Raw genomic sequence first — 23,995 nt, forward strand, 5'->3', positions numbered from 1 at the left:
CACTGCATTGTTAATCTGTGTACTGGTGTTGATGCTGTCTGAGATGTTGGTGCTGCAGCAGAACTAGAGTACATTGCTTCAAGTGAAAACCATATAAAATACAGGTAGTTCATGAGCTAGCAGAATATGCTTGCCACTTATAGTGTGGCACTGCTTCATGGTCAAGTCTCAGCATGCTGCTGAAACTGTTCTACATACCTTACAGTTTTATTTTATGAGGACGGTTAAATAAAAAGGCAGAACCAACTGCTAGCAAAAGTAGCTGAAACTCAAACATTACTCTATACAAAAAATGAAGTACCATTTTAAGGATGTTTTCTTAACGCACAGTACATTTATCCACTGAGGCATCAGGGAGGGTTTGTGGTAAAATAGTGTTAACAATGAACGAGTATGTCAATGTTGCAGTTTATTTTCTTTCGCAACTGAGGGGAATGATAAATAGCCAACTGCTGACTGGAGCAATCTGAACACTAATCTTCTATTTTTTGCCCATAGAGTGCAATAAAATGCGCTTTATAGATCAATGGAAATCAGTATCTTAAGTCATTAGAAGCCACTCTCTGTCGGCACATTGAATCATTTAATGACACTTCTTAAAAGCATTTGTTTGAGTCCACAGACTATTTAGGTTGATAACAGGAATAAGCATAGAATGCAGCACCTTCTCTTGATTAGGTATCTTTGACCACAATTTCAGTTAGTGTTCAGTGCAATGATTTTGAACTGAGCTAATCTTCTATTTTAGATAACCAGGTGGTGATGGATAGAATGGGATCCTAACCTTTGCATACTTGTAAGCTTTTATTTACAGTGACATATTATAAACATGCACCTCCAAACCCAACTACCACAGTTTGAGTCTGTTCCTATATATAGGAGCACAAATGAACCCCATTTAATGCCCCTACCTGAATACGACTAAACTCTAAATTAATATACACGTAACAAATATGACTACTTACCATAACCAATAAATTGTGAACTTTCTTCCATTTCATCAAATTATCAGGTTGTAATGTTTACTTTACTGCCACCCCCGTTCCTGGAATATATATCTTGAAGGATTTCTAATCTTCAACAGATTTTCCATTTGTCCCTTGTATCTTAGTTATATTTATTGCTTTCTATTTCCCTTATTATTGATCAGATATCTACCAAGACTCACTTTCACAGCCACATCTCTTTCTGCAATGAAAGGCAGAATATTGCAGATGTTGGAAATCTGAAATAAAAACAGATTTTTAAAAACAGAATTTCAGCATTTTCTGTTTTAATTTCTATTTCCTCAGCAACTGTCTGGCTCTGACTTATTCCATGAGAGTTCCAATCCTTCATGTATCAGAACCACCCATGATTACAGATATCTTCACAATATTCAGCGTTCCTCAAACCACTGCTCTCAAAACATTATGAGACCCATGCTGAACACCATGCATGCTTCCAAAATCTCTCTTCAGCAGTACCAACTTACTCTATCTTAAAGCTGTCCTATTTTGCAGATCCTTTCATCATTTGCCTCATTTGGTCCTTTTACAAAAACCTTTTTCTCTTTCTTTCAAGTATCATTGATTGCAAGCTTTAATAGCTATTGGATACCAGCACCCGTAATGAATCTATTTTCACTTTCCTCTTTCCCTTTCTTCCGTTCTCACGATCTGCCATGATTTCACTAGACCTCTGACCTTCCCTCTCTGACCCTGAGTGATCAGTCCTTACAACGTGTGTTTACCTCCTTCCCAGGATCCACAAATGGGACTGCCCTTTCAGCCTGTTATTGCCCCACGGAACTTCTTTCTTCCTATCTCAATACTACTTTTTCTCTCCTTGTCCAGTCTCTTTCCACATACATCTACAACTCTTTCAAAATCCTCTGTCACTTTAACAGTTTTGAGTTTCATGCCCCCTCTACCCCCACTCCTTACCTGGATAGTCTAAGAGAACTCTGCTTCCTTCTTAAACAGAACCCTAACCAGCCCTCACCCATCATCACCCATATTAAAAGCCCGTGCAACTAGGGGGAAGTGACAAGCTGGAACCAGAATTAGCTCAGTGGACTTTCAGGAAGTAAAGATTAATGACCAACAGGTGTATTTTATGATTAGAAGGCTGATTCCAGTGGGATTCCACAGAGCTCAGTATTAGTTCCACTGCTTTTTAATGTTTCCAATAATGATTAAACTTAAATGCAGGGCTCATGATAAAGAAATGTGCAGATGATACAAAGTTTGAGGTGTATAATATTATGAGGGACCTATGAGTGGATAGGAAGGACCTATTTCCCTGAGCAGAGATTTAAAGTAATTGTAAGAAGGATTAGAAGGGAGTGGAGGGATTTTTTTCACCCACTTGGTGATGGGGGTTTGGAACTCACTGCCTCAAAGGGTGGTGGAAGCACAAATGCTCATTGCATTTAGAAAGCACATGAATCTGTATTCAAAGTACTGTAACTTACAAGATTATGAACCAAAGCTTGGAAATTGGGATGAGGCTGGAAAGCTCTTTCCCAGCCAGCATGGACAAGAAGGCTGAAGGGCCTCCTTTCTTGATTTCTCCCAGTTTCTCCATTCTCCATTATTTCCATTCTGACAATACCACCTTCCATTCCAGTATTTTTCTTCCCTTTTCCTCAACCAAGGATTCCCTCGTCTGTTCCATTTCCTGCCCTTTTGCTGTCACCCCCTTCCCCTCCCTCCCAGAAACATGAATTCTATGATACTGGGCATCTTTGCCTGGCAGAACTTGTCATTACAATGAACAACAAGACCTTTGACTCCATTTACATTCCTTAATATCTTAGGCCAACAAAAATCTAACAACCTCAGATTTAAAATTAACAATTGATCTAGCATCAACTGCCATTTGTGAAAAAGATTTCCAAACATCTACCATTCTTTGAAGATAGAAGTGTTTCCTAATTTCCTAATGTATTGCCGTGGGAACCCATATAGGCCCTTGCCATACTGGGCTTTTTATGGTATATGTGGATTTGTTTCAATCTATTCACTTTGGACCTAAAAAGGATAGAACATTTGCTAAATGGTGAAATGCTTAAACTTTGGAGGGTCCAAATAGGCTTGGGGGTCCAGGTACAAAGGTCATTAAAATGTCATGAACAGTTACAGAAAATAATGAAACATGCTGATGGAATGTTGGCCTTTAGATATATATCTATAGGACCAGCAATGCGACAGGGTAGCAGTCATGTTGAGCTATACAAAGTCCCAATTGGATGACACTTGCAGTATTGTGATAGTTTTGGGTACCATGGCATAGCGAGAATATATTGGCCTTGGATGGACTACAGTGTAGATTTAGCAGAATACTGCTGGACTCTGAGGCTTAAATTACAAGTAGAGATTACTTGTAATTTGGATTGTAATCCTTGGAATTTAGATGATTAAGGTGATTTGATGATTTGATCAATGTTTTCAGGATATTAAGGGAAACAGATCAGATAGATGGAGAAATTATTTCCACTGGTTGAGGAGTCTAAGACTAGAGGTATAGTCTAAGAATTAGAGGCAGACTGTTCAGGAGTGAAATTAGGAAACACTTCTATCTTCAAAGAATGGTAGATGTTTGGAAATCTTTTCCACAAATGGCAGTTGATGCTAGATCAATTGTTAATTTTAAATCTGAGGTTGTTAGATCTTTGTTGGCCTAAGATATTAAGGAATATAGGGAAGTGTGGATATATGACTGTATTGGTGCCATTTTCTGCTTTTGCCCTAATTGCATCAACCTTTCTTCCAATTTCAATACTTCCCTCACCTTCATCTGGTCCACCTTTGACTCTTCCCTCACTTTCCTTGACTTGCCTATCTTGACCAAAATTTACAATAAGCCCACAGTTAGACTCCCACAGTTATCTTGACTGCACTTCTTCCCACCTCACCTCCTATAAGGACTCAATTCCATTCTCCTATTTTTACCATCTCTGTTGCATCTGTTCTGACGATGCCACATTCCATTCTAGTGCTTCTGATAAGTCTTCCTTTTTTGCTCAACGAAGGACGTCTGTTTAATTTCCTGTGCTTCTGTTCTTACCTCTTTCCCTCTCTCTCCCAGAACAAGGATAGGGCTTCTTTTGTCCTAACCTTCTACCCCACCATTCTCCACAATGAATTGATAAGCAGACACAAATCAAAACCCATCTCTGCATTCAGGCTACAGCTAAAGTGGGTACTGGAGACTTTGGATTCGAATTACCCTTTTATTTTAACACAAATCATAATCAACATCAATTAGACATGAATTAACAGACTAAGGGTATTTTACTCAAAATGATGAATTTCACCTGAAATCGTTGCATAATAGCCTCTCGTGGCCAATTGTATATGTATGTAAATGAAACAAAACTGGAACAAACCAGTTCAGAACTCCGTGGGCAGAATTTTATGTATGACGTGTGGGTAGCGGACCCCGCATGTCAGCGCTTAAAATGTCGTGCGCTGACGTCGGGCAAGCATGCTGATGTCAGCGCGTGCCGTCATGATATTTAGCTGGGCAGGTGCGCGATGAAGTGTGACGCGTGCCCGCCATTAATTAAAAGCCTTGTTAAGGCTCTTAACTTGGCAATCAACGCCGATTTTGAGGCGCCCGTATGATCTTTGGCTTGGCGCATGGGCACAACGGGCAGGCGGGTAAGTTACTTTTTAACAAACCTCATCCACGGGCGGGTTATGTGGGCTCAGAGGGGCTGTTAATGTTTCATCTGAAGTATTTATTGCAGAAAACGTTTGAAACTTGCCCGTGTGGTTGTTAGCAGTTCAGGTCGATTTCCAACAGCTTTCTCTGTACTTTGAAGCTTCAGCACCAGTCTGCAGATAGTAATCTTTATCGGTCCTGCAGCTTTCCGGAGGCCTCCATTTAGCCTGGGGGTATGGGTTCTGACATCTCCACTGGAGGCAGCTCCTATGAGGAGGAAGGGAGGGCTAGAATAAGGAGGAGGCCAGGAGTGCACATTCAGCCTCCAGGAAAGCCACCTTTGGGAGGGCAGGCGCAGGCACAAGGGGCACAGGGCCAAGAGGTAGACCAAGGTACAAGGGGCCGCAGAAGACGGCACTATCCTGCTGCCAGGGTATACAGAGCATGAACTACCTACCTCAATATGTCTGAGGTGCAGTGCCGAAGGAGGCCCGGTCTGTCAAGGGCGAGAGTCAACACTATCTGTCAGATGATTGGTCCAGAGATATCAGCTAACCGTGTAGGTGGACGCCCCATGCCCGTCTCTCTCTAAAGGTCACAGCTGCCCTCAACTTCTATGCCTCTAGCTCTTTCCAGGGCTCAGTGGGTGATCTCTGTGGTATCTCCTAATCTGGTGACCGCACTTGTGTAAAGCAGGTGACAGATGCTCTGTTCAGATGTGCATTGACCTTCATCCACTTCCGCTGCGACCAGGCAAGTCAGGCACAGCGAGCCAGAGGCTTCGTGGCCATTTCTGGCTTCCCCCGTGTCCAGGGTGCAATAGACTGCACACGTGTGGCCATCAAGGCGCCAGCAGGTGAGCCTGGTGCCTTCGTCAACAGGAAGGGCTTCCACTCCATGAATGTGCAGATAGTGTGTGATCAAAGGATATAGATTCTGCAAGTATGTGCAAGGTACCTAGGCAGCTGCCACAATGCCTACATCCTCAGACACTCCCTGGTGCCAGGGCTCTTCAGTGCTCCAGCCCGGCTGGATGGATGGCTCCTGTGAGACAAGGGCTATCCCTCAGAAGGTGGCTCATGACGTCTCTTCGCCATCCAAGAACGGAAGCTGAGCAGCGGTATAATAGAAGTCATGCCTGCACAAGGGCTGTGGTGGAGGGAGCCTTCGGTCTTCTCAAAATGCGCTTCAGGTGCTTGGACCATTCCAGGGGCGCACTTCAGTACCTCCCCAGATCGAGTGTTGCTTATACTGGTTGCATGCTGTGCTCTGCAGAATCTAGCTCTGCTATTCCTGCTCCCAGCCGTGTGCTGATGATGCTGAAAGGAAGAGTAAGGAAATTCGATCAGTTAGCCTGCAGGCAATGTCAATGTACATGCCTGTCCCCTGGCTCATCAAGTGCTCATCATTCACACGTATTGCGCAAGCCATGTTGGTAATGCCACTCTCTGAACGATCAGCAATGGCATGGATGTTGGGAGACTACTGGCGATGTGAGTGCTGGCCATACATACCTGCTCGTGAAACCCCAGATCTCCGGCTCCAGTGGACCTGAGCGCGTGCTGCCTCTCCAGGTCCAGTGCCCCCTGCTTGTAGCGGCTGAGCATTAATATCTGGGTTGGCCCACCACCAGTCCTCAGCCGCTTGGTGTTGTTGTGAGAATTCTTCTGCAAGTGAAAAAATTGCATTGATAAGTGATACTTGTACCGTCACTCTTCTTGCGGCCAGCCCACCCCAAGCCCAATTGGCCACTGCAGGTTTGCAGTGCATCCTTCCCCCAGTCCACATGCTTCCTTCATTACAGTTGGGAACACACAGTTGTACCATCCGTTGCAAGGAGGCACAATGATGTGGAGCGCAGAGGGCAGCACATCCATCTGTGCTATAGGGCCTTGAAGATCACCTCACACCATGTCATCACCCTAACTTCCACATGTCTTGGAGTTTGATCAGTGCACCTGGGTGTAGCTCCTCCAGGTTGAACCCACCACAGTCATTTGAGGGTCACTGCACCACGTGCTGCGGGTGCAGAACCCATCTCATCTCAACCCTCTCATGCTGAACGCATAGGCAATCTCTGGTGGGCCGCCCAGCTAAGGATACATGCCGTCACTAACTTATTGCACTCAGGCCACTCAGACATGGGTCGACCGCCAAAGAGGGAGAAGGTTACATGATGGGTTCAGTGAATGATGCCAACATGCTACTCACCCTTCCCGTGCGCAGCAGGCCATTGGAGCGCTTGCGTCACTGGGTCCATGAGCTCAGCACCACGTTGTGGGAGCTCACAATCTCCGCAGCCTCCTTCCACGCATGCTTTGTCAAGTTGGGTGGCCTCCTCCTCCTGCCCTCGGGGAGAAGCACATCCCGCCGTGCTGCCACCTTCTTGAGGAGAGCAGCAAGGCACTCATCAGAAAACCTGGGTGCACACTGGCCACCGGCCCTACCCTCCTGCATGTCTCTTTCTGATTTGCCTTGCCCCCAGCCTCTGGCCATGTACAGCAGCCTTGGTCCGGCAGCAGCTTGGCCTTTAAACAGGCCGCCAAGTCACCATTGGACCCGGCGGCGATTGCTGTTCTGCCTGCGCCCACCCACTGCTGCCATCGTCTGGGGTTGCCAAACACGCTGGGCGGGCCTTAATTGGCCCGCACGTGCAAAATGGTGGTGCGGTTCCGGTTGCTGGTGGTGACCAGGACCATGCCCGCCAGCGCCTGCACCCGCACTCCCCGCCTGATATGGGGAAAATTCTCCTCCATATTTTACCTTCAGATATTCACAAAGAAGAAGAAGAAAGCTGGGAAGCATCAAATGAGTCTGATTAATTAGAAAGTTAGAATATGACTAGAGCGACAATAATTACTCCAACACAAATGGTGCTTGAAACCAATTCAGATCCAAGCCAGAGTTAGAGAGATCAAGTGGAAAACTCAACTGAAGATCAAGGACAAAATCATCTTAGTTGGAGAAAACTCCTCCTCAGACTCAGGCTAAGACGGATCATGGTCCGTCCTTAATTTTTGGAAGTTTGGATCAAGAAAGGCGGCATCCTCTTAGGAATAGGAAACCAGTGGCTAAGTTGGATTGTAAATTCATGAAAAACAAGAGATGTATATAAGTTGTATGGAATTTAAACATTGTATAACCATTTGTGTATTGTTACGAACCCAGCTGATGTCGTTCACTGAGCAAACCAAATTCCAGAGGGAAATGTGCCTTACAGATTGTAACTTTTTTTTGTATTCTGAAAACAAGGGGAAAACTACTAACCCCAGAAGCATTCAATCCCAGTAATACTTTTAGGATTTTAAAATTAGAAGATTTATTAACAAGAAGAAAAATTACTTAAGAACACAAGATTAAAATTGCACAGCTAAACAGTCTTACAAAGCATTCCCCCACAAAAAAACCCACTTTGTCAAAACACACAAGTAAACTTCTTGGCAATAGCTTCCTTATAGATTTTAACCATAAAAATACAGTAATATTACCCAAGGCTAAAGCTGCTGCTACATTAATAAAGTATACCATACAACCTCTCACTTTCTTCCATTTTGCTGTGGAAATCCTAGAAAGAAAGGTTCAGAAAACGTACTGCTTTCCAGACACATCTGACTTGAAGCTGGATGGCTGCTTCAAATTCATGATTGAGCTTGTCTCAGGACATCTCCCCCACACAGTCAACACAACTCAACTAAACATACTTCCTTAATATTCTTTTCCCCTTTGATCTTAAATTTCATTGTCCTAAGTGCCTCTTTCAACTCAATTTTCTGAAACTATAAAAAGTCTTTCATGCCTTCCTATTGTTTCCATCTTTGGATCAAATAAAATTTAATAACCTTTCCTTGTTTACCTATGAAACCTTTAAGTTATAAAAGTCCCTGGTCACTCCTAAACTCCCTTTGAAATTTAACAGCTGAAAAGCCAAGACCTTACCTAACACCTAATAAAAATTTTAAAATCCAAACTATTTACCGTCTATTCAACTTCACCATAGTCTCTCATTATAAATGCATGCATTTAGCACCTTTACCTTTCATCTCTCTGCTCCCATAGGCAAGCTGTCTTTATTAACCTTACACACACACACACACACACACACACACACTCACTCACAGTCTTCTTTTCAGAATACTACCATACTCCCAAAAATACTAAAAATGTAACATCCATCTTCACTGCACATAAACCAAAACCAAACAAACCAGTTCAGTAGGGTACAAAAACACTATGTGTATGCACCAGTGTTTTTGCCCTGGAAAGATATCAGTCGATACAGCAAGATATGCCTCATGTAATTACAAGCACTCACATCACTCTCTGCACAAATGTGGCACTATGTTCAATCTCACAGTCTTTCCAACTTGGCCTTCAGTACATAGGGTCTCTCATTTTTCCCACTCAATGCATTTGGTCCTCGAGTCATCTACAGTAGCTCCACTCCATCCGAGTTCCCCGGAGACAGTCCTCACCCAAATGGCAAACTCCTGCAGAACCTCCTTAGCCTTGGCTGCCACCTTATAGCAGAGGAGGTTAAAGGAGATTAAGAGGAGTTCACAATCATGGAGAATTTTGATAGAGTAAAAAAGGAAAAAATATTTCCTGTGTCAGAAGGATCAATAACCAAAGATTTATGATAATTGGCATTCAGCGGTTAAAAAGTGGAGCTTTTTTTTTATATGGAGCAAGCTAACAGGATTTGGAATGCATTACCTGAAAGAGGGTGGAAAAAGATTCAGTAGTAACTTTCAGTAGGATATTGAATAAACACTCGAAGGTGGACAAATTGCAGTGTTATTGGACAAATGGGATGGTTCTTTCAAAGAGCGGACAGACACACAGTGGGACGAACGACCTCCTTTGTGTTGTAAGCTTCTATGGACTGGATTTTATCAGCCATCTGGCGACAGACTGGGCCCCAGAAGGCATTGGACAAGGAACCTGGCATCTTTCTGCCATTGCAGGATATTCTCAGGGGTACAGCCCCAAGTGGCGCAGCCGCCCATTGGGCAGAGGCAGGCAGTGGCCCTGGTGGCAGCCTCTTAATCACCCTAAGGCCTTGAAAGAAGTGGCGAGTGAGATAATTGATGCATTGGTTTTAATTTTCCAAAATTCCCTACATTCTGGGAAGGCTACATTAGATTGGAAAATAGCAGATGTAACTCCTTTATTCAAAAAGGGAGAGAGACTGAAAGCAGGAAGCTACAGGCCAGTTAGCTTAACATCTGTCATAGGGTAAATGTTAGAAACTATTATTAAAGATGTTGTAGCAGGGCACATAGAAAAATTCAAGGCAATCAGACAGGGTCAACATGGTCTTATGAAAGGGAAATCATGTTTGATCAAGTTATTGGAGTTCTATGAAGGAGTCACATGTGATGTGGATAAAGGTGGATGTACTCTACTTCGATTTGCAGAAGACATTAAATAAAGTGCCACATCAAGGTTATTGCAGAAAATAAAAGCTCATGGTGTAGAGGGTAACATATTGGCATGGATAGAAGATTGTCGAGCTAACAGGAAGCAGAGAGTTGGCGTAAATGGGTCTTTTTCTGGTTGGCAGGATGTGATGAGTGGTGTGCCACAGGGATCAGTGCTGCAGCCTCAACTTTTTACAGTTTATATAAATGACTTAGATGAAGGGACAGAAGGAATGGTTGCTAAATTTGCTGATGATACAAAGATAGGTACGAAAGTATATTGTGAAGAGGATGTAAGGAGGCTACGCAGTGACATAGATAGGTTAAGTGAGTGGACAAAGATCTGGCAAATGGAGTACAATGTGGGGAAATGTGAAATTGTTCATTTTGGCAGGAAGAATAAAAAAGAAGCTTATCATCTAAATGGTGAGAGATTACAGAGCTCTGAGATTCAGAGGGATCTGGGTGTCTTGGTGCATGAATCACAAAAGGTTAGTATTCAGGTATAGCTAATTAGGAAAGCTAATTGAATGTTACCATTTATTGTGAGGGAAATTGTTTACAAAAATAGGTAAGTTATGCTTCAGTTGTACAAGGAGTTGTTAAGGCAACATCTGGAGTATTGTGTGCAGTACTGGTCTCCTTATTTAAGGAAAGATGTGTTAGAGGCAGTTCAGAGAAGGCTTACTGCACTAATACCAGGAATGGGTGGCTTGTATTATGAGGAAAGGCTGGACAGGTTAGGCTTGTATCCATTGGAATTTATAAGAGTAAGATGTGACTTAATTGAAGCCTTTAAGATCCTGAGGCGTCTTGACAGGGTGGATGTGGAGAGGATGTTTCTCTTGTGGGAGAATCTAGAACTAGGGCTTATTGTTTAAAAATAAGAGGTAGCTCATTTAAGACAGATAAGGAGAATTTTTTTCTCGTAGAGCGTTGTGAACTGTCTTCCTGAAAAGGTGGTAAAAGCAGAGTTTTTGAATATTTTTAAGGCAGAGCCAGATAGATTCTTGATTAATGAGGAGGTGAAAGGTTATTGGAGGTAGGCAGGAATGTGGGGTTGGGGTTACATTCAGATCAGCCATGATCTTGTTGAATGGTGGAGCAGGTTCGAGGGGCCGAGTGGCCTACTGCTGCTCCTAATTCATGTGTTCGCATGTTCGTATGTTCGTACGCATGTATTCAAGGCTGAGTTAGACAGATTCTTGACCTACAGGGGAGTCGAAAGGTTGGCAGGCTGGAAAGTGGAATTAAAGCCACAATCAGATCAGCAGTGATATTATTGCATGGCAAAGCAGGCTCGAGGAGCCTAATGGCCTACTCCTGCTCCACTTTTTTATCTTATGTAACACAGAGCTAATGAGGGAAATGTGGTCCTTGTGATGTGATATGGATTTCTAAAAGACAATAGACTTGCCAGCAAAGTTGAAATTCATGGAATAAAAGAGACAGTAACAGCACAAATACGAAGTTGGCTGAGGGGCAGAAAACAGAGAATATTGGTGAATCGCTATTTTTCGGACTGGAGGAAGATATACAATGGGGTCTCCCAGGGATTGGTACTAGAGCCACTGCTTTTCCCGATATGTGCAGGGCATGATTTTAAAATTTGTGGATAACACAAAACTTGAAAATATTGTGAGGGGGATAATGATAGATATCAAGAGGATATATGCAAGCTAGTGGAATTGGAGAACGGGTGGCACATGAAATTTAATGCATGTGAACTGTGAAGTGTTGTTGGAAGAATAAGAAAAGGCAAAATAATAGAAATTCTAAATGTGGTTCAGGAACAGAGAGACCTGGAATGTATGTAAAAAAAGAAAAGAAAGACTTGCCTTTATATAGCACTTTTCACGGCCAGCAGATGTCTCAAAGCCAATGACTTTACAGCCAATGATGTACTTTTTGAAGTATAGACACTGTTGTACTATAGGAAATGCAGCAGTTAATATGCACTCAGCAAACTTTCACAAACAGCAAAATGATAATGACCAGACAGTTTGCTATTTGTGATGTTGACTGAGGGATAAATATTGGCCAGAACATCAAGGATAACTCCCCTGCTCTTCTTCAACATAGTGCCATGGGATCTTTTATATCCACTCAAGCAGACAGATGGGACCTTGGTTTAACATCACATCTGAAAGATGGCATCTCTGACAATGCCATGTTCCATCAGCACTGCACTGGAGTGTCAGCCTAGATTTTTGTGCTTGGGCCCTGGAATGAGATTTGAACCTGGAACCAGAGGCAAGAATGCTACCACTGAGCCATGACTGACATCGAAAAAATGTACAAATCATTGCAAATGGTGGGGTGGTTTATAGTTGTAAGTTTAATTAAGTTTAATTATAGTTTAAGATCATAAGAAATAGGAGCAGGCATAGGCATTTCAAAAGTTTTGAAGACATACAGAATCCTGGACTTTATAAATAGAAGCATAGAGTACAAAATTAATACAGGTATGATGAACCCTTATAAACACTGAGTTGGCTTCAACTGGAGTATTGTATTCAATTCTGGACACTGCACTTCAAAAGGATGATTTTAGACAGGGTGCCAAAAAGACTTAAGAGTGATAAAGAGCTTCAGTTATGTGGATAGATGGAGAAATTGGGGTAGTTCTCTTTAAGGAAGAGGAGGTTGAGAGGAGATTTGATAGATGCATTTTGAGGGGTCTTGCCAGAAGATAAAAATTAACTGTTCCTCTTGCCAGAAGGGTCAAAAGCCTGTTAACACCAGTTTAAAATGATTGGCCAAAGAACCAATGGCAACATGAGGATATTTCTTTCATATGTAGTTAGGATCTGGAATGCACTGCCTGAAAGTGTACATTTGGAGGTGAAGGCAGGTTCAATTGTGAATTTCAAAAGGGAATGGGATAAGCCATTGAAGAGAAAAATTTGGAAGGCAACGTAATGCGACTAACAGCGTTGTTCTTGCAGAGAGTCGCCATGGATATGATGGGCTGAATGGGTTCCTGTGCTGTTATCCATTCTACAGTTCAATTCTATGGGCAAAGTTCTCTCCCCATTGTACTAAGTGCAGGAGTGGCTGTGAAAATCAGTGTTTTTCATGTTGGCTGTAATGATGGGTTTTTGTATATTTTCTTTTGCCTCATTTTTTATGCACATATGTCATCAGCTCACCGGTTGCTCGCTCTGGGCACCATATTTAAACGGAATCCGTGCACAGCTTTCTCAATTTCTCCAGTGCAGGACTGCTACAGATACCACAGATGGCCCCAAAAGGGAAGAAGACAGCCCCCAAGTTCAGTGACACCTCCCTTGAATACCTGCTGGACGCTGTGGAGGCCTGCCGCCATGTCCTCTACCACTATGATGGCCGCATGATGTCCACCAACCTCATCACTCCAGCATCACACAACCGCAGGGTTCTCACTGACTGCTAGCTCAAGGCACATCACTACTCACTCTCACACACACCTTCACATCTCTACCTGCCCTCATCTCCTCTGGACATCGAGTCCTCATCCTGTCCATGGCTCCACTCAACAACTACACAAGCTAGACATCCTTATCACCAGCCTTGGCATGTATCTTACTCACTCTCTCCATCTGTCTTTATGCAGGACAAGCTCACACAAAATAAAAGGGAGAAGTCCTAGACCAGGGATGGAGTGCCCTCTTTTTTGTTGCTGGCAATCAAGTGTGAGACCATGGTGTCTTCTACCCACTAATCACACATGTGGCTATCATGGGCCTCTCGTCAAAGTAGTGTGTTTCCATATCACCACAGTGTGTGCAACTTTTGCACATTATTCTCGACATAGGTGATGTCTCGACCTTAATGTTAAGTGTGCTTGTGGAATGAACCTTGTTCACATGTGTTGCATGGTTATCTCATGTTTATTCTTGGATGTGTAAGATTGAGGCAGACTTGTCCACCTATCTCATCTGTATTTTTGAAAGGTGAAGGTGTAGTGTACAAGGAGAGATGTGTTCATGCATGGAGAAGGATCATATATTGTGCAACTCCATGTGCGCTCTCTCACTGTCAGCAGGATATTCATGCTATTAGCCCGTACTCAGAGCTCATGTGCACTGATGTCAGTGTACATCTGCTAAGCTCACCAATAAGTGGGGGCACCTTGCAACCTCAAAATGACGAAGCTCAGCCCCTTTCAGCCGCGTTATTGTCCTGGTGCTTGAACTTCCAACCTTGTGCGTCTCACCCACATAGTTTTGTGTCTTGCGGGGACAAGGCTCTTGGCACAAACTAGGGATGCAATGCTGTGCATCTCCACCTCTGCGCTTGCCGAGGTCACTAATGCTAATTCAAAATGGTCATTTTTGGCAGGCAATAGAGACTTTGAGCAGGCTCTGGAAGTGAACATAGTTGCTTTAGACAATGTGTGGGAGGAATGGGATAGGAGCAAGGATGCACTGAAGTTGAAGTGTGTTCTTTATTAGCAATGAATCGTGCCCTTGAGAGCTTCATGGTGTGTGTGCATTTTGAACTTTGCAAGGGCCAGGGCTGGCTGTAAGGGCACAATACCTGTGTTGAAGAGGAGGTATTTTAGTGTCTGGCAGGCAAGTGTTTGACATCGTCATGCTCATGTGGTCTGCATCCATATCAAGCTGAGGATAAATGCAGCCCAGGATCCCTAACTGAGAGTGCCGGATGTCAGTGCGGTTTGAAAGAAAGCATCACAGACGACTGAGTCATATATAAATGGATTCACAGCAACGGAACATCACCAGGCTGCCTTGTCCCAAGTGTGAACTATCTGAATCACCATTGATGTTACACAGAGTGCGTGGTTCCATTGCTTCATTTGGATCTCCTTGAGGAGCCTTGTGACATTGAAGGCATACTGCTACAAGACTACTGAGGATCGACCAACAGCTCTTGGGACTTGTAGAGTGCCGTTGCTACTGAGATGCTGGAGTGACGCTTGAAGAGGCGGCACCTTTTGACGTCTGAAGCTGGAATGCCCTCCTCCAGTTAGCACTTTGTCTCAGCAAGCACACTGCCAAGGGTTCATCATCCTTCAAAGGATCAGGACAATGTGAGCCTTATGTGTAACTATTCACTTTCACATTGAAGTGTGTGGACGAAATGTGAAAAATTACAACACTGGTGCTCATGCTGGCCAATGTTGGAGGGTTCTTGTTCAAGAGGGCACCCGCTACAAATTGTTATCCATCTGGTGGCTATCAGGGCCTCACGCACATGCCCGCCTCATCTTGCCCCTGCTGTAGTCCCTTCCCCTGCACCCTCGTCTTCCTCGAACTCATTGTCCTCATCTGCTTCAAGGTCCTCTTCATCGGAGGAAATGTGCAGCTCCTCCATTTAGTTACCTGGCAAGTCCTTCCTCCTTTGCAGCGCCAAGTTGTGCAACGCACAGCAAGATACGATGATCCATGAGACCCTCTGGGAACTATACTGGAGTGCATCGCCAGATCTGTCCAGGCATCAGAATTGCATTGTTAGGATCCCTATGGTGTGCTGCACCAATGGTCAGCTAGCACCATGAGCCTCGTTGTATCTTCTCTCTGCAGGAGTCTGAGGCTGCCGCACCAGTGTCACGAGCCACGTCTTTTGCGGGTACCCTTTGTCACCGAGGACCCAGTCCTGGATCCTGTTTGGTTTCTTGAAGATGTCCGGAAGCTGCAATCTACTCAAGATGTATGAGTTGCGGACGCTTCCTGGATGTCTGGCGCAAATCTGCATGATCAGTTTCTTCTGGTTGCAGACCAGCTGTACATTGAGTGAGTGGTAGCTTTTCCGGCTTATGTATTGCATTGCCTGTTGCAGGAGCTTTTATATTTACACAAGTGCAGTTGATTGGACCCTGCACCTGTGGGAATACGGCAATCTCAGCAAAGCCCAGTGCTCTGGCGTTCTGGCTTGCTTGCTCTTTGTTGAAGTTGACATAATTGTGGGCCTTGGCAAAAAGGGCATCTGTGACCTCATGAATGTATATGTGCATGAACGCTTGAGAGAACAGAGGTTCCCAGTGGAGCCCAGGAAGGAGTTATTGGTGTAGAAGTTCAGAACTGCCAGTACTTTCACAGCCGCCAGCAATGGATGCCCTCCCAATCCCCGTGGTGCCAATTCCTGGAGAACCTGGCAAATGTGTGTCACCAGCTCTCTGGACATGCAGAGGCATTGGTGACATTGGTTCTCGCTCATATGCAGAGTTCACATGCGAGATCTGTGGACCCTGGGTCTTGCGAGCTACCTACGCACAACGTCTCTGTGAGCCTCATCCCCTGCATCTGGAGGACGCCCTGCTGGCTCTTGGTCTTGAGGGGTTAGCTCCTCCCTTTAGGAATCCAGGCACCTCTGTTGCAATCTTCTCCTCCTTCTCTACTCTGCCTGTGAGTGACAATGCAGGCAGTAATAAATCCAGCCTCCATCTTCCTGATGGTCTCCTCTCTGCAGTATCAATAAGAAAGAGACAAGTATCAGCATTTGACTCCAAGGGTCCTCTTTCTGCCAATGACTCGTCAATGAATGTGAGTTCAAGGGCTTTGTTCCTGTGTTGAGAGTATTCGCCACTGAAATGATGGCCAGTACGGGGTGCGTATCAGTGTCACCCCCTCCAACATGGCTCATTGCTATGGCATTGTTTTGGTCAGGTGCATGGATATGCTCTTTCAACCCAGGTGCTGGGAGCCTCATTCATTACACTCTAATACTATGTTCTTGGGAATAAACATGAGGATAAATGTTCATTCATGAAATGAGATTATTTGAGGGGGGTGCTGAGGCTTCTCTTCAGTGAACCGTCCAGTGCCAACTTTTGAATAGGCTTCTGGAGCTTGTCCGTTCGCCCAGTTGTCATGGAATTGGTTATTATCCTGGGGAATTCCCACATTGCAAACAAGGGCTTAAAACAAGGAGATCAATTAGGGCCACTTTGTGGGATTAGTCTCGCATGAATGGGCATCATTGCTTCACTTTCCTGATACCCTGCACTGTCATTGAAAGGTTTCTAACATCTCTCAGCTGTGCTTCACTCCTCATTTGAAAATGCACAGTTCACTTGCATGCCATCACCACACCCCCCTCGCCCAGCGCATGCAGCTGCCCTCCAATCTGCCTGCAGAGCACTCCCCAGCAGAGCTTCTCATTTTAATTTAGCACTGCACCATCGCTGCAGGTTCTAAGATGGTGGTGCAGAACTCTCACTGCCAGACCAGCTTGGTCTCTCCCTGTGTGAGTATGGAAACCCCTCCATAATTCCAGAGGAGCTTCATGTTCATGTTTCCCTCCCTCATAGACCCCTCTATTCACCCCCTGTATTTCTTGACCCCATTGTGCTTCTGCTGCATGTCTGTTTGTTAGCCCCTGAACATTTTGAAGTGGATGTGGGTACGGCCCATGTGGACCTCACCCATCTCCATCTTGAGCTCACTTATAATGTTCAATATACAACCCGCCCCCAGTCATGTGCCTGAGTGCAACCTTTTCCGTTTGTAAGCCCCAGTACACACCTAGCCCTGCAGCCTCTTCTCCTGTCTGAAATAACTCGCCTCCCTTTCCTGTACAGCCTGTACCCTGCAGCCCTTTAAAAGCCACCCCCATCTTACTATTGGTGTGATAGATACAGACTTGCCTGTGACACCCCATTGAAAGTGATGTGATGCTGCCTGTGAAGCCTGGCGCTGATTCCTGCAAGTGCTGTGCAATGCAAGGTAGGCAAACTGACCTCGAAGTGGCAAGCAAAGTGCAGGCTGCCAGGTGCATGTCGCTTATATCCTGTTGTGAAACATGTTGTTCTAATTGCATGCCAATGTACCCAGATGATCCGGCAGTGGGATGGTGGAGGGGTGGGGGGTGGGGAGGTTGGGGTGTGGGGGGGTTGTTGAGTTGATGATTCTAGTGAGCATGGCTTATAATGAGATGCAAATGCATTAAAATGATATTCCTGATGTGCTGCGCCAGGAGATGTGGTCCGCCATTGATGGGTGGAGTGGACGATCTAGATTCATGACAACATAAAACTGATTTTTGGCCGTCTCAAGCTACTTTAGGCTCCTGCCCACCTGCCATGAACAGGTGTGGAAAATCCCGGCCTAAAGATTCTAAAATAAATGCCACCGTTGGTTATAGGACTAAGAACTGGAGGTTATATTATTAAAATAATATAAAGTATTATTAATATTTCAACAATGGATTTTATGAGTTGCATGTTGAACTATTTTCCATAACTAACAACATATGAATTTTACCCTTTTGGCTCAAAGAAGTTCATTCTGTTTCAGAGATGAATCTGAACATTTTCCTGAATTCCATCTTTCTTCAGAAACGTGCTTTAGTTCTCTTGACCAATTCATATTCCTTTCTAATGGCTTTTCTGGGAACATGTGCTACAAACATTTTACCCTTTGAGTGATCCGCCTGAATCGTGTGTCTCTCGATATTCTTAACCATAGCTTGGATAATTCTACTAATTTCATTCATAACCTTGTAAACCTCAAATTGATTACCCAGAAGATTCTTCTCCAAAGATATAAGGCTCAACTTAAAGCTTTTCCCATAATTTTAATTCTTATTTATGCTGCATCTGTAGCTTGATAGCTTCTGGGGATCCACGTACTGAATGCAAACTTGAAATTATCACTGTGATATTGCACAGACAGTATTAGACATTTGACCACATTTTCTGATCGAAGATGCATGATTTTTAGATATAATTCAGGCATTACTGATCAGAAAATTAGAACTCTGCCCATTTTGCTTGCAGTCCAGTTTCATGATTGACTTGAATGGATCCAGGAAGTGGGGAAATGATCACCAGTTTGTGATTAAATACATGGAAATAAAGCAAAGATGATCATTTCATTTTTAGGTTTTATGTCAGAAATTCTCCTTGAGCTCAGTGTCACTGACTGCTCTTGTAAATTAACCCGATGTCCCCTTTGGGTGTGTTTTTACTTACGCAATACCTAGCAAGATCTAACTGAAACCATTGGCAGTATAATTGTCATCTTACACAGCAGATAAATATTCACTCAGGCACAGAATAAACCAAAAAAAAAGTATAACATTAAACAGATAAATGAATAGTATGCCGTACAGCCAGTTTATTTCCAGTGATATACAATTACTGTGTGCCTTGAAATGTCAAAACAAAGGCAATGTTTCTGTGGTAACCTCTATTATCATGTTGATCCTTAGAAAAGGTTACTCTTTTTTTGTGACAAAAGACTAACATGCAGTATCTCTGATGACATAACGCAGGAAGTCAGGTGTGTGCAACTCCATATTCTTTGAAGAATTTTCAAGAAAAAGGATATTAAAAATAAAGTAGTGATAATTTTAAGGTGGGCGCAAAGTTGATGAAACAGCCACTTTACCTGGCCTTTTATGTCAGTACTAGGTACAGACGGCTTGTTATAGTTTGCCAGATTTGGGAGGGCAGGAAGTCAGCTGGCTTAAGTACTGTGTCAACCGACAAGTTAGGACTGGAGTGGGGTGCTTCAAGGTCTATTAAAGTAAAATTGCAAACTTCTCAGACTATGTTTTGGGTGTCCTCCTGTGGTACCTTTAAGGCTCCTAGTTAGGTTAGTACAGTAGGATGGAATGTGTATGGTTCATACTCTGCCTATTTATATTTGAGAATGGCAGTCAATATCATACAACTGGCATGCGCTCTATTTGCATATTTACATAGTATTCCATTTGTTCCAGGACTTAAAGAGGTTCTCATTTTGAAGCATGTGGGGCAGAGGAGGGGATTATTTTGACCAAAAGATGAAAGCAGGCGCTAAATGGGTGCTGTGCTGATAATGTCTGATTGTGTGGATTTAGCATGCAAAATTCAAGCTAATTGATGATAATCATGTTTTACATGTGCCTGTAGGCATTGAAACTGCAAACTCATTGGCTGCAATTTTTATGGATCTGTATGTATAAAACCTTACTCACTTCCACTGAAGATGTGGAGTGTATTGGCTGACATACTGGTATGTTTCAGGATGACTCAGGGTTAGTGAGAGAATACAGAAGTTCTTGGATACAGCACTGGAGGTCCTCTTATAGGAGAAAGGATATTCTGTACCCACAGCGGGGAAGTAGTCCGCCTTGCTCTTCTGTCCCTCTCTACTGTAGCAGCTGGTACTGCTTTGCCTGACCTCATGTCCTCCTCCCATTCCTTCTACAGAAAAAAAGGGGGACCCCATCAACAAGATCCTGACTGACCAAGCACTACCTTTCTCCTGGTGACTGCTATAAGGTGTCCAATTAGAAAAAGAGGCAGAAAACTTATTTTTAGATGAGCTCAGGGCATTTGCAGATAAATGTTGATAAGTGTTAATGAATCCTTGACAAAGTCTCCAACTACATTTCAAAAATCCTCTTCAAACTTTCAGCAACAGGTGAACAATAGAAGGTGATACAAAACAAAAACAGAATTACCTGGAAAAACTCAGCAGGTCTGGCAGCATCGGCGGAGAAGAAAAGAGTTGACGTTTCGAGTCCTCATGACCCTTCGACAGACTCGAAACGTCAACTCTTTTCTTCTCCGCCGATGCTGCCAGACCTGCTGAGTTTTTCCAGGTAATTCTGTTTTTGTTTTGGATTTCCAGCATCCGCAGTTTTTTTGTTTTTAATAGAAGGTGATATGCCGTTAAGTAGCGTGCAAAACCTTGGCAACAACCCATTTACTCCTACTTAGCTAGCTGCTTTTTAAAGCATGTTAGGTCAAACACAAGCCACCAAGATACGGTGCAGCCTTCCTAAAGAATGCTAGAAAGCAAATTAAGTGGTAAAATGCTGCTTAGCAAGCCTCAATGCAGCCATTCCTAGTGCAGGCTTCAACTTCTTAGATTGTGTGTTGCGCTAAACGCACGCTAAACATGCATTTCAGCTTAAGCCCCATTTTAGCTACCTTGGAGGCTATTTAGCATCTAAAGTATCCATGTGAAATCACCCCCTTGATCTTTATGCAGTCGGCAGTGAATTAGAAGATTTGCATTGTGTGTGTTTTACAGCTTCAGGAGAACAATTATCTAGATAAAAGCAAAAAACTGCGGGTGCTGGAAATCCAAAACAAAAACAAAAATACCTGGAAAAACTCAGCAGGTCTGGCAGCATCTGCGGAGAGGGACACAATTAATGTTTCGAGTCCGAATGACCCTTCAACAGAACTATGTAAAAATAGAAGAGAGGTGAAATAGAGTTTTTCCAGGTTTTTTTTTTGTGTTGTGAACAATTATCTGGGATGTTTTTCATTACTGTATGTTAAGCAAAAATGTGAAAAAAGACTTCCTAAACTGAATGCTGATATTTGTACCACTTAGCTCTGAGTTCTCACATTCAGTTTAGGGCTTAGAAATACACATTGAATCATGAACTGAAAGGTAAAAGATTTACCCTGGCAAGGCTAAGGACGTGGGGAGGGTATGTTTGCTTGGATATCTTCCATCAGCTGTTCCAAGTTGGAGTGGTGATGTGAAATTAAGACCATGGGAGCCATGGTCCGAGCAACCTAGTTCTACCACAACAAAAACAAAAACAGAATTATCTGGAAAAACTCAGCAGGTCTGGCAGCATCGGCGGAGAAGAAAAGAGTTGACGTTTCGAGTCCTCATGACCCTTCGACAGAACTTGAGTTTGAGTGAACCTAGTTCTACCTCTGTTCAAGTCACAGGGTTTGAAACCATGTAGGAGCAGTAGGAAAAGGAAAAGTAAAACTTTGTAGTTGTAGTATAAGTAAAAACTTGAAAAAAATGTTATGTTATTAAATTCCCATTGTTCATTAGAATCACTTAAAATATATTTCTTTTCACCACTATCCCGCATTGCCTACCCTTGGTTGCTGGGTGGCAATTTGCCTTTTCAGTTGCTTTCTGGGGAATGGGAAAGCATGAATTGACAGAAATTAAGGTGGTGGAAGGGAGTATGTCACATGGGTGGTTGATTGGTTATATGAATGTTTTGCGTTAGTGGGATTAGTGGGGAGCAAAAGAGTGCCCATTGGGTGTGATTTTTATATCGGTCCAGTAGTGATCACTAACTGAACCATACAGCTATAAGGGAATACAATGTACTGAAGATGCTGGAAATATGAAATAAAAATAGAAAATATTGGAAATGCTCAGCAGAACGTGCAGCATCTGAGGAGAGACAAACACGAGTTATCATTTCATCAGGTGAAGGTCATCGACCTGCAGAATTAATTATAAGGGAACCCCTGGAATCCAGGGCAGCAATGTAGGAGGTGGAGGCTGCTTAGTGGTTTTTGTGCACAACTATTAGGTCCTCTAGGAGGCTGCAGATGTCGGCCACCAACTGACGTGACAACTCCAGCCCCCAGAAGTACTGCTCTTTCAAGAGGTCAAGAATGCTGGGCCTTTGCTTGTATAGTATTTCACTTGTGAAGTACCTCCTGTGAGCTTGACCCCTCTACTGCTCCCCCCTGCTGCTGCCTCTATTTCTGCTGACCGTTGACATGTCTCTTCAGAACAGGATGTTGCTGCTTCTCAAGGCCATCTTGCTCCTTGTCTGATGTTTAATCTGGGCAGCCATGGCACCACCTGTCCTGTGCTTGAGTCTCAATTTCCACAAGTGCAGGTATTAATCTGTCATCACACACACTCTCAACAAAACCTTTCCCAGTGGCAGGTAAGAAAGCAGCTGTGAGCACTGACTACTTGTTGCTGTATTTGCCTGACTTTTAATATTCTCGGCTTTCAATGACAAGATTTAGGAAGCCTGGGGAAACCATGCATGCCCCATCAAATCTAAATGCTGGTTAAAATATCACAATAGTTCATGAATTACATATTGAAATTGCTAACTCCCCTCTCCAGAGGGTGCTATGTATACACAGCCGAATGCATTTGAGTTTTAACTTGGAAGTCAGTGTGTTGGAGTTTACTTTGGACATGATCACATTTTCATTGACTTTCACTCCCCACACACACCTAAACATATTCCTTGATGTGTTCCTCTATGTTAAAATTTCCCTGTGGGGTCACCTTCCAAACGTATGCTGATCTAATTTTACCTCTCCACCAGCTTTCTCAATGTCATAATTGCCTCTATTTTGTCAAACTGCTTGCCTGACATTGTCTTGGATAAACCACAATGTCCTCTCGCTAATTTTTGGTAACACCAAATACATCATCTTCTAACCTCACCACAAACTCTCTACTATTGATTTCAAACTCTTCCCTGGCCTCTGTCTTATGCGCAATGTTGAACGAGCCTATTGGAAGTGGTGCCTGCTGTTTGACTCTGAGTTGATCTTCAGGACCCATAAGCTCACCATTATAAATATGCATATATCCACCTCCATAACATCACCCAGCTCTGTAATGTCCTTATCCATCTCTCTTCAATCCATCTAGTGCTGAAAACCCATTCCATGCCTTTCTATCTCTGGGCTCAACTATTCCATTGTTATCCTGGCCAGTTTCTCATGATCTGCCATCTTTAACTTCGGCTGATCCAAAATTTTACTGCCTGTTTCTTATCCGTCTTCACCTATCATCCTATGATCTATATTTGCTCCCTGTATTGCAAGACTCCAATTTAAAATGCTCATTTTGTGTTTAAATATTATTTATCCCTTCCTATCTCTGTAATTCCCTGCAGAACTACAACACCTTGGAATTCTTCCTGCCTCTAGGCCCTACCCTCTAGGATTCCTTCCTAAACCTCTCTGCCTCTTCATCTCTTTTTTATCTTATATGACCCTCCTTCGAACCCACATTTTTGACCAAGCTTTTGCTTCCCTCCTCTCACCCTGCTCCCCCACACCTTCTTTTGCCTGTCATTCATTCTTGTCTTATTATGTCTCTGCACAGTGCGTTTTTTTAGGTTGAAGCTACTATTTAAATGCAAATTGTTGTTGGCTTCTGAAAATCTCTCTACACCAATCTCCTTACTCCAAAACCTCTACTTTACTTAGCCTCCTGTTGGAGGATGCAACCATCTTCAGC

At 43.5% G+C, this 23,995-nt stretch overlaps 1 protein-coding gene across 1 annotated transcript in view; it reads left to right on the forward strand.

The window, feature by feature from the left end:
- Nucleotides 1-23,995, forward strand: part of adgrb2 (adhesion G protein-coupled receptor B2) — a 1,120,188-nt gene that overhangs the window by 87,882 nt on the left and 1,008,311 nt on the right. The window lies entirely within an intron of this gene.

Source organism: Carcharodon carcharias, chromosome 19 (genome assembly GCF_017639515.1).
Source record: "Carcharodon carcharias isolate sCarCar2 chromosome 19, sCarCar2.pri, whole genome shotgun sequence".
NCBI classification, from domain to species: Eukaryota; Metazoa; Chordata; class Chondrichthyes; order Lamniformes; family Lamnidae; genus Carcharodon; species Carcharodon carcharias.